The following is a 12,234-nucleotide window of genomic DNA, read 5'->3' on the forward strand; positions in this document are numbered from 1 at the left end:
TTCAGGAGACATTTGCCCTTGAAAGTGCCGTTGAGAGAATGCCAATATTCAGGACAATCCAAATGCTGGGACGTTTTTGGCCCCAGAAAACATTAAGAAGAAAAAAAATAAATTGAAAGGCAAACTCATTCTCTTCTTAATAAAAATTTTCTTATCTCTTCTCTATAAATTCTTGCTCTCAGGGTTTTATGTCTTGGTCATTTTTAAAATCACATCAGGCACCAACCTGCTACACAAGTAACAAACCTCCAGGCAGTTATTATTCAACAATGGACTTAAAATTAATGTAGCAATTTTTAGTTACCTCCAAGCAAAACAAAAACACTTTTTCTAAAGTTTCCAACTTTAAAAGAGAAAAAAAAAAGATGCATCTGTCTTCTTTAGGAAGCAGCAGAAAAGAAGTGTACAAGTTGCACTGTGAGACAAAAAAATAAATCAACATGCAGAAGATGACTTCTTGTAATGCTTCTCACTGGCTGCAGCACGTTTTCACTTGGCTGAATCTTACCTTTCGCAGACCCAGAAGCAATGATGACTCCAACAAGTGCAGCAGCCAGAGAGGATAGGATTGCACGCGGCTGTCCAAAAATGCCAAAAAACAAAGTCTGAACTAAGAGACACTGCTAAGGGACAACTTCCCAACAGGCATTCAGTAGAGGCTGGTTGGGGGGTTTTTGTTGTTTTTTGTTGTTTGGTTTTTTTTCTGGGGGTGGAGAAAGAAACAAGTATACATTTAAGCATCAAAAAGATAAAAAGAAAGAATGAGAGGAGAGGACCAGTTCTGCCTCATTAGACACTAGCTGCTCAGGAAGGGGATGTTGACATTCTTTTACCCTGAAAATGGATGCAATTTTCACTCCTTCCCCCAGCAACTTTACACTCTACTTTTGGGTTTCTTTTCAGGATCTAATATAGCAATGAGGCACACACACACACTCGCGGGTGCAGGTTGCCATCCTGGAGGGCTGGAGATGGACAGGGAGGTGAAGGGCAGTTGCTATAAGTGGCACTAGCACAATATTAAAAGCTAGAGAGAGACCAGACCTCCTGACTTGCCTGTGTTTTGCTGCTGCAACGCTGCTCAGCACAGACAACCGGATTTCCAGGGATTACTAGGTGTGCAATGCAGAAACGTTTGCACTTTGGGAAAGTCCCAGATTTTTTTTTATTTTTTTTTTTTTTAATCTATCATATCCAAGGTTGCTCTGAGAAGAAAAAAGCATTCAGTAGAAAAAACCTTTATTGCAAGAGAGAGTCGAGTGATGGAAGAGATGCCTGTGGCTTGCTCTGTATTTCCTCTACAGGAGAGTCCCCCTCCAAAGAGGCATGCTCTAGGAAGCAGAGCCTCTTATATGGCATGGGAGGACCTGTCTGTGCTGGCACCAAAGAAGGTACAGATCCCCACAAAACCCCTTCATATGAGAAAACGAGTGTCCTTTCTGTCATGTTAAATATGGAGAAACACTGGAAATGAGGAGGGGGCAGCTCAGGAATACAAGCTTCAGCAGATGTTAGCATGTAGCATCAATGGAAGACAATCTTGTGGAAAAAGCCCTCTGTGGGCTGTCCATTTAAGTCGCTGCTTGGCTCTGAATCTCTCTGAGAGCAGATTAACCTCAGAGGCAGCCCTGCCAGACCAACAGATTGGCGTGAGAGGAGGCAGACAAGTGACCCAGGTACCATGAATATAAAACACAGGCTTGCTTTTTAATTGCACACTACCCAGCCAGAAATATTGTCCTTGCTGGCTGGTCTACAAGACTCAACATGCCTTTTGCTCTGCCAAAACACAATGACATTTTATTCAGAAATTCAGCAGAACGACATCTGCTGCTGCAATGGCCAAGTTTCTGCCTTGGCAAAACTTGGACTGGATTTTAACTAAGCGGCCAGACAGGTGATAACATGGCGAAGTCTCCATCCTCCTTTCAGTGTTGGCTCCTCACAGGGATGCAAAGGGGTTAACATCTAATTTTGTATGCGTGGAAAAGCTGCACACTTTGGATTTCTATATGTACCATGGGCACCAGAGGTGGTGTCTTGCTTGACTTCAGGGAATAACCGAGTCTGTGTGACGAGTGCTAAGGTCAGCCGAAAGGGAAAAGAAGGAATGTCAGAAATAGGCCTTAGGCACCCCAAAGATCCATAACAAGTGGGAAAGCTCTGGGTGGGAAAATGTACCACCCTGTCTCTACCGCCCTGACAACAATCTGTTGTCACATTCACTCTATGCACACTCAGGATGCAGGAAAATCCAAATATAGCAACTCTTCTCCACCAAGTCTTAGGGGAAAAAGGGGGTGAAAACGGTGTCAGAGACATCCAGGAGCATTACCAGGCACAGAGGTACAAACAGTAGGAACCTAGTGCTACATCCCCGCAAAGAGGTGCAAGGCACTGAGCTAGAGAAGTGTACAAAAACTTTCCTGGAAAAGGTTTTATCCAGCTACATAATTTTGCTGTGTTTTAAAGAAGGTTGAATCATCTTAAAATCAAGCAAAGGCTACTGAGAGAAAAAGGCCTGCAGCACCAAACTATTTAGCTTTCTCTAGTGCTTTAGCTTAGCAAAGTCAGCAGCCAGGCTGAGAGCAGCAGAGACTCTACAGTCGTAGAGTCAAGACAAAGTGGAGGCACCAAAACCTGCTTTCCAGTTAGTAGAAGACTTCAAAATGTTAATGAAAAATTGTGTCTGCCAAAAACACAAGTATCTTCTAGGTAACTCTTCAATCAGTTTTTTTACTAACAGCGCCTATATCCACAGTGAAAACATTCACTAGAGTGGGAAGGGCATGACACAGGGGAGGAAGAACGAGGACTGATGAAACTCCAAAAGTTTCCATGTTTCGTCCTGGGGTTCAGCAAGAGACCTGGACACACATCACCCCAAACCCCACAGAAGCAGTAAGTACTTCGCAGCAAACAAGCAGCCTTAGCTGGATGTCATCACTCAGCTCACAGCCAAATACTTCCAGACTAACACCTGAAATCCTGGCAGGATTAGCCAATGCTCGCACTGTGCAGCAGATATCCTGATTTATGCCTGCAGGAGACAAGAGAAGCCATGGCCTCGTCACTACTGTGGTCATAACATCCCTTATTTCAAGGAAAATTCAAGGAATGGGTGTTTGGGAAGACTTCCCAAATAGCTGATCGTGCAGGACACAAAGCAGGCAGACTGCAGGAGGGATTTCCAGGGTTATTGCATGCACAGATCCTGAGCTGGTAACACATTGGATTGAGGAAGCTCCCTTTCCTTCAGCAGAAACTCGAGAGCTTGTCCCTCCAGACAGCTCCTGCCTGCCCCTCTGCAAAGGGGGGAAGCTTGACTCTCAATCAGCCTCAGAGGAGCAGCTCTCTTTGTCCACAGCCCCAGAAGGGAAAGGCAAAACCAAAACCGCCTTTTTATTACCCCGGGTAGACTGTGAGATTACAGACCAGCTGCATCCTCCTCCCTATACAGAGATCACTCCTCGGCTTCTCACAACATGCCTCATGGCCCCAGCTCTGCCAGCAGCATGCTCACAGCACGTGTTTCTAGTTATTCCCTTTTAACCCCTCTGGCTTCATGTTGCAGAAGACCAATATAAGGAACTCAGGTTCACCGTAGGTGGATGAGAGCAGGAGAACTTGATCCAAAAGGAGCAAAATCCTGCAGCTGTCATCGAGGTGAAGACTTAGCATGAAGTCTTAAATCACAGTGACCGCCAGAGGCTGAATTGCACGTGTGCATGGGATTAAGTCACATCTAGCTCCAGGCTTCCCATGTACAAACATTTTAACAGCTGCCTCTGTACATGCAGATTAAAAACATAAGCAAAGAAATGTAAAAACCATAAGTGCGTCTTCAGCGTGCGCAGCCGGGGCCAGCTGGCACACGGCTGTTGTGAAGCACTGCACCGCTTCAGCAGAGTTTCAACCAAAACGCAATCTCCCCTCTCCTTGAAACACTCCTGAAACAAAGCCTCACGGCTCAGACCTGCCAAGTCTCCTTTATTTGGACTGAAACTCACTCACACTTGGCAGCAGTTCGGTGCAATTTGAAGCTGGCTCAGACCTAAAGTGAGAAGATTAATGGGATATTTGAAATCTCACTCCCATTTTTCCTCAGATCTCACTTATGTAAAAGCTCTGATGTTGGTTACTGAGCTCCTTAAAACATAATCTGCACAATGTGCCACAGTAAATAAACAGATTTAAGCAGCAAGTCTGTTTGAAAGGAGTTTATTTAGAAAGCACACGCATCACTAAAGAGAGCTTATTTCTTATCTAACTCCATGCACTTAGAAGGCAATCCTTCAGGGGTGTTCTGCAGGCAGTGTGAGATTAATTTTATTTGCAGGAATTATTTTCAGGATGTTCTCCACTCATATTAAGAGGCTGAAAGTTCAGTTAGTTTCTTGGCTTGAGGATTAGAGAAAAGCTGGAGACATTAAAAAACAAAAAACTTTGGGCCAAACTTACCCAGAAGAGTGGCCTTCCCTGCTTGGGCGGGCTGGCCTTAGCAGAGGAAGCAACTCGGACCTGGAATCGGAGGATCTGATGGACCACGATTTCAGCCCTACTTGTCAGCAGTGGCCTCATCCAACCAATTAAGGCCTCCAAACAGTGCCTGAATTAACTGAACTCCCACATGCACATTTACTAGACAGGCAGACAGAGTTGGAGTTGCTCTTACTGCAGAGAGGCTGGAGAGGACTTCAGCAACCACCAACAGACACTTTCTGAACACTGACCATCACAGGACCAACCACACCATCTGTTTCTGAAAACCATACCACCCCAGTGACAAGTTGTACCCTTTTCACATAAATCACAAGTGTCCAAGTTCAAGTAACAAACAGCACACGTTCAACAGCCTCTAGCAACACTTCAGGCCAGCAAAGACTCTAAATTCCCTCTGGAAATCAGGGAAAAGTTGATATTTTTCCTCAATCTGGAAGCCCCTTCAGGGCCCACTGAAGCCTGCTCATGTTCACCATGGACTTAAAGCTCACGAGAGGGCAGGGGCTTTGATTTAAAAGGTTACAGGAGAGATGGCAACTGCAGCCTGTAGGTTTCCTTTCTGCCACACTGATGAGTTGGTTTAGTGCTGACTCAGGAGAACAGCAAGCAGCTACTGAACCAACAGACACATTTTCTTTGCTGCTCATTCATCTGCACCTGAGGATTTAAATGTGGAAGGGGAGAGACTCACACCCTCTGCAGCTTACCTCAGGAGCTGAGAAGCCGAACGAATGTTTTTTAATCTCAAAATATTACATTGTGATTCAGGTTAGAAAAAGATTTGCACTTTGCTACTCCAATCTGAAGTGATTTAGTCCTTTCTAGTAGCAAGGAACCATAAGGAACCGTATTCTGTTGTGCAGACTCACACTTTGGCATTCACACAAAGTGTTCCCAGCATCCTAAATCCCACCATGCCATTTCCTTCACCCCTTCCTTGCTCCCACTCCCACGAACACGCCCAAATCACTGACTTTGATGCAAGTGAGACTGTAGGCTCCCTCTGCTTTTTAATTCTGGTTTTCTGTGCCCTGTACAATACACCAGGCAGCACCGTCTGATTCAGGCAGCTCCTGAATGTTTCTTTATCTTTTTTGATGCCAAAGCCTGTGGCTGCAGATCTGAGCACACCCACTTGGTACCAGGCCCATGCTGACTGCATGCCTGTAGAGCAGAGAATTATCAGCTACAGCAAACGGCAACTGCTGTACAAAGTGGTTTAAGGTTGCAATAGTGGTAAAAATACTCTGGAGAAAGTAGGTGCTTCCATTGTTTCAGGAAATTAATTCCACGTGGCACCCTATTACCTCACATTGCCAAACGCATGTTGTGCAAGTATATTGCAAACGCTAGCTGTCCGCCATGCGCATCAGAAAAAATGTTTACACTTTATTTCATGTATAATCCTTCAGTCATGAAACATAAGGCTGATGACTGAGTGGTATGAAGAAATGGCAACCACAGACTACTGAGGAATACAAGTAAATAGTTGCATACAAACTATATAACCCTCTGGCAGAGCACTGAGAGTGAGCTGACCATCGTGACACCCCCTCTCTCACTGAAGAGGACAACACGGGGCCAGGGATGCCCGCCGGCTTGGTTAATTCAGGGGGTGAGTGCACTGAATATTGATTGTAAGGTATCACACAAATAAAAAATTTATTTGCTATGTTTGCATGGTAATTTAGAAAAGTCACAGTGCCTTGGCATCTGTCCTCTGCAGCCTGTTTTTGTCCTGTAGTACAAAATCTTCCACTGTAACTTTTCCCAATGAGCATTTCTTACGAATACAACAATGAAAAGTTGGGTTAAATATTGAATGGGATTCTCAATGCACAAATAGCTAGGCTGTTGAACACAGGACATTTTTCTTACAGTATTCTACCAGTAACTTTCTTGGAAGCCCCTTCGGCTTTCAGATTTAAGGCATATAGCACTGTTCTTCCTGCTTGCAGCCAAGAAGGCTGAGCTGAAGTCTGTCTGCCTCTAATTTGATTTTAGCATCTTTGCACATTTGATTATTTACTGTAACAAGGGACAGACATTCAGACAAACCCATTTTTCAAACAAATCAAGTCAAACGTCTTGAAGACATCTCTAGCTACCTGGAATAATTAAATCAAAACACTCTGTAAAAGCAGGGGTCAATGGTACCAAGCTATGCCATTATGGCATTTCATAGACGACTTGGCCAAATACAGAAATGTCATGTTTTTTCCATTGCAGCACTCCCTGACTCTGTCTCTGGCTGATGCTTTCTATGAATTTTTAGTGCCACGAGCCTTCCCACTGTCTTTCAAGGTCACAGCGTTTTGTGCTCTGACGCCTCTCACAGTTACTCTACATTTTTCAGTTTCTGATCATGACTACAAGCTGGCAAATGCAACAGTTTATACTTTGGATTTAATGCTGTAAGTCCAAGTTGCTCAGTTCTAGAGAGAGAAAAATCTCCAAACCTACTACTACCGCTAATGCACCCAAACACCAGAAGGAGCTGAAAGGAAAAATGCAGGATTTCTATTCTTTGGCCTCTCCTTTAACCAACTCAGTTTCCTAAAGAAACACAGGACAAATAAGTACCAAAATTTTGCAGGGAGCATACAGAAGGGACTGTGCAGCTATTCTGAGCCAATGTAGCACACTGAAATGTAAGACTTGCACACAAATTCCAGTGCAATTTAAAGCCACTTACAGGGTAAGGATCCTGCGGAGTGCTGGGTGCTTCCCTGGTGTTTAGTACTGTCCGTCCCACCACTGCGAAGGTAACTGAAAGCGTTCAGTGATAGGAATGCCAGGCTGGAAATCAAACACACAGGGAAAGCTTGGCTCAGACCTGCATATACACACCACTTATTGGTGAGCTGCATTTCACCTACCTCCTAGTTTCTTTCAGATGAACCCTTTAAGTAATAGGTTTTGTACCCTGGGATCCCTGTGCTTTAGGCCTTTTGAATAAACGCAAGTATCTGGATTTCAGCTACCTGCTCATCCTTCCCAGACACTTCCAGCAGCAGCTGCAGCTTCTTTCAACCACTCCCATAGGGAGCCTTTGGAGACCACCTTCCACGAGATCAACCAACTCACTGAGCACCAGTTTTTTAGTTAGTTATAGAAAAGAGTAAAACACCCAAACAAACGCACAAAAGACATACTTACTTTGTTTTTACCCAGACCCTTTTTCTTCCTTACCTGATGCATTTCAGCTTCTGAAAGCCTCGCTATTTCTCAGGCTTCTCCAGTGATATCTCCAAGCGCTGCTGCTCATTTCTGCTTACCTCACCTGCATTTCTAGGTAGGCTCTTTTTCATAAACCAGATACTTTGGGGACCATTTCCTTAATTCTGCCAGACTGGCAATTACATCCGTGTTCTCACAGTCCCTGAAGTATTTTCTTCAGGGCTGTCACATCTCTCTATTTTCCAGGAATAACAGCCACTTCTGAACTAGTCCATCCACCCAACACGGCAACATACTTCTTTATCTAAAAGTTACAGACTATCCCCAAATTCTTTGTAACATAGGAAGCTTTCTTTGGCAAATGTATTATCTGGCGAAGCCAAATAGCAATGTGGCACAGACCTCTTGCTGACATCATCCAACCTTGAACTTTCTTTGTATTGTGAAGTTGCTAGTAGGCAAGGCTCTTCCACACAGCAAAAACACGAGTAGGAAGAACCTCCAATAGGAGCATAAGACTTTAGCTGACAATGAGGAATTTCCCCCTTGGGGAACACATGGGGCAATAACATACAATAAGTACAATAATTTCATGGTTTGTATCAATAATGCAGCAGTGAGATATCAAAGCTTTAGGTGATATAACTTTAGGGATAAAAAAAGAACAGCTCTCTATAAATGAAGTTTCAGAAACTACCCTAATGCTTCATTATGTGACCGTGCTGGAAACAGGTACGGAGATACCCTTTTTGCTGTGTAATAGGATTTGTACCTGCAGTGATCCAAACAACACTGATACACATCTGCTTCTTTCTAATGGTCTCTGCTAGGGCAGCCCTGGGGATTTTTGTTCAGAGCAAGGCCCTGTCACGACTGGTATTATCCTGAACCTTACCAGACACTGACCTTCCAGCCTAAGCCTGAAGTCCTCAAGCATCTTACTACAGGACTGATATCAAATGTGCACAGTGGGTGATGATGTCAGTGAACCAAAACCTATAATCCTTTATGAAACATCAAGTCCTTTCCAGCTTGCAGAATTGTCTGAAAAAATCTGGTACAAAAAGCAAAAATGTCACACATTAAAAGTAAGTAGTTGTAGCTTGCTAACAGAGGTTGTTCCCAGAGCTTTAAGCAGGTAACAAGCACAAATAGTTTTTTGGATGAGGTAAAACATGCAAACATCTTGTGGCTTACAAGTGTGTTCAAAACAAGCCTTTTACTATCTTTAAACAGTGTACTAATCATATATGAAAAATTCCTGACTGGATTCTTCAAACACAAGTGACACTTGAAAGCTGACACGTCTGTCCAGATCCTGCTATAAAGGACCCACTGGAATTTACCAGTTCTGTTTCCTGTGTTACCACCACCACCAAACCATCTGAGAACTCAAATGAACGTTGCAGCAACCAGCACCAATCCTCCTCCCATGCACTCTGGGATGCATAACCTGTGTTTGACTTATAAAGCTTTGGAGCAAGAGCTGGTTCTTTTCCTTTTAACTTTCACATAGTACTTAGTATAATGAGGTCCAGGAATGCTGATTCTACCAATCGCCATAAAGCAATTAAAATCCTGCCATGATTTCCTTCAGCCTTTTTGCTACTGATTTACTACAATCAGCTCTAAAGTCTTCATGAGTCTGCCTGTGACCATTAACAAACCACAGGAACAGTAAAACAAATTCTAGCAAAGACACCCGTCTTTTGATGTCTTGAACATCAGAGACAGTCCTCTCCACAGAGCAGTGATACCGAGTTGAACGAAAACCACTGCAGTGTGAGCCCCATGTAATAAAAGAATACTTTAAGGTAGGCACTTCTTCTCACGTTTTTTTTTTTTTTCTTTTTTGTATGCTCTTCTCCCCATTCAAAGTTGGCCCCAAGTGGTGGGAACCCCTCCCGAGATGGACAGTCCCTTTACTGTCTGTCCCCATTTTAATGTCACCGTTACAGGCATCACACCTACTGCTGGAACGACGTGGCTGTATTTATCAGTGGTTCTTCAGACTAAAAAATTAAGACATTCTCTTCACATCAGATGCAGAGCAGTGGTTCATAACTCGGGAGAGGGAAAAGGTGGGATCTGATATATTTAATATCACACATTATCAGCTGTGTAGCGCTTAGCATCACACATTTGCTTTCTTCATGGCAATTAGTCTGTGGTTCGTGATCAGCCCTTTCAGCAGAAGCATCAAGAGCCGCTCAAGAGCAGCTGGGTCACCACCCAACATGCACAGCACCATGCACCAGACATACACAGCATCCACTCCAGAAATAAGACAGACAACATGGAGAGTGGTTACGTGAGCTCTGCCCAAGGCAAGCTTTCACTTACTCACTAATATCTGCACAGGTTTTATGTGACCTTTTACTTAAGAATACAATAAAAGTAGTTACCATAGCAATTTCCACATCACTTGATACTTGTGCTACCTCTGAGAGTCAGAGCACCTTTTTATAGAAATTCTTACCAAGATGCCATGTGAACTTTCTGATTTTTAGATGTTTTTGGAGGAAGAGAGACATCTTAAATTTCCTGAGATTTCAGAATGCTATTGAAAAGTGGTGCCTTTGTTTCAAGGGGGAACACTGTATATTGCTCAGTAGAAACTTAATGCATTTCAGAGGAGATACAAGGAAGTGGCTCATTCCAGAAGTATTCATCATCCACAAAGAAGATGGAAAAATGTCTGCCAAAAAGAAGCCTCTTGCTCCGTCAAAGATACAGCATGCTTAAAGAGAAGTTTTGTTTCCATGGTGACTGAATTTGGAGTAAGAATATCCCCTGCATCAGACATTGCTAAATCAAAAACCCAGTTGCTTTTGTTCACGCAGCAAGCGGAGTTTTTAACCCTGCCTCATCCAAACAAACATTTAATTAGCATTTTGCTCTCCCATTTTGCTGTGTGTGGCTTCTCTTTGTAAATGAAACAGGAAAAAGCAAGAAAGTACAACGAAATATGAGACACCTGATCATGCAATCTTAATAATTAGAAATAGCTCTAGTTTTCAATAGCACACCAGTATTTTTAAAAAACACTCGTTAAAAATACCAGCAACAAGCTGTCCGTTAAAGACAATTACCAATTATGCATAGGCCAATGATGTACAAGTTCTTCTTTACTTTCCTCACTTCTCAGATATAAAACCTAACCCTTCCCTCATACTATCAATCTCACACTTTTCTAAAGAATGGGGGAAAAAAAAGGATTCTCAGCCAGCTTTGAAAGGACGGTTACCTGAAGCACAGTCAAATGTAGGAAAGGGTAATTCAGAGCTGAAGGTCCTCAACAGCCACATTTTGATCAGTCGTCCGCCTGTTTAAAATTCTGATCTCACCTATATCACAAAAACTGGCAACGGCTCCACTGCAATCGGTCAGATTACTGCCGTTCAGACTAACAGCAAGCACTGGACTCGAGACAAAGGTGGTTAGCTTGAACATCTCACCTTACGCGTTGCCAAAGCACCACACAGTGCAGAAGAAGACTGTGTAAAGGCAGCAAGAGGTGAAACAGGAAACCATAGCTTTGTGTCAGAGCAGTACCAACAGGGCGACAGTGTCGTGGCTTTTCAGCACTGCATGGCTAGAAGACAATGGGAAAAATGGTTGAATCCTTTGCTGCTCTGGGGACGTATCTCTGCTGATCTCACATGTAGCATATCATTTTTGCCACCAAAACTGAAGTGTTGATTTTAGCGCTTGGGTTTTGGCTACAGTCACTGAAAGCAAAATCTGACACAGCCACTAAAGCTACCAGCACCTTCTGGTAGCTCCAGATGATCTATTGTCATATGAAAGGTATGGGAGCTGTATGGAAAGGGAAACTAAAGTCCATGATGTCTCAAAAAAAAAAAAAAAAATTAAAAATAATTAAAAAAAAATTGTGTTTGAGGTACAGAAACCAGAGTTAACTTAAAAGGGTACTTGACAGAGTTAGTTGCTCTAGCGTTTCTGGACAACATTTGCCAAGTTGCACAATTCTCAGCATAGAGGGAATTTATTTTTTCCAGCAAACAAAATGCTTCAGTACTTCTTTCTATATAAAAGAAAGAATGCCAGCTGCAAGCAAGAAACCTAGTAAAACAATGGACATTGGATGTTTCCATTTAAATATATCTGAAGGATCAGAGTCATCATTATCCAAGTTGCCAAGCACTTTCTAGTATAAGGCCTTTTGTCAGTTATTTATGCCATCGCCAAGCTTTAGGCTGAAAGTTTACATGCTGGGCGTATGCCTCAAACAATTTCTTTTATCTTTTTTTTTTTAATTTCAGCTAAAGCAATACAGCTGTTTCTGAATTAAAATGAAGAAACACTATGCTGCTTTGCCCACAATAAAAAGCTTTCAACCTTTGCCTCATTTGGCTCTACCCACCCTGCAATTGAGAAGGCAACTCAAAGCTTTGGCAACTAGTGGCACTAGCGCAGGAACATTTTCTGCCATCTCCAGGAAAATCCATCCAAATTTAGCCACTTTACCAACTTTGGAAAACAAAACCTCAACTGGTACGTGCCTATAAAAATAAGTATTCAAGATCC

General features: G+C 43.0%; 1 long non-coding RNA gene across 1 annotated transcript in view; it reads right to left on the reverse strand.

The window, feature by feature from the left end:
- LOC148050147 (uncharacterized) overlaps positions 1–7,858 on the reverse strand; it is a 49,518-nt gene extending 41,660 nt beyond the window's left edge. Inside the window, exon 1 of the long non-coding RNA XR_015701475.1 lies at positions 7,696–7,858. This is a non-coding gene — a long non-coding RNA (uncharacterized LOC148050147). The remainder of the gene's footprint in view (positions 1–7,695) is intronic.
- Between the last annotated feature and the right edge of the window lie 4,376 nt (positions 7,859–12,234).

The sequence above is a fragment of the Nipponia nippon genome, unplaced genomic scaffold, assembly GCF_047370975.1.
Source record: "Nipponia nippon isolate SJK-2023a ecotype South Korea unplaced genomic scaffold, ASM4737097v1 scaffold_9, whole genome shotgun sequence".
In the NCBI taxonomy this organism is placed as follows: domain Eukaryota; kingdom Metazoa; phylum Chordata; class Aves; order Pelecaniformes; family Threskiornithidae; genus Nipponia; species Nipponia nippon.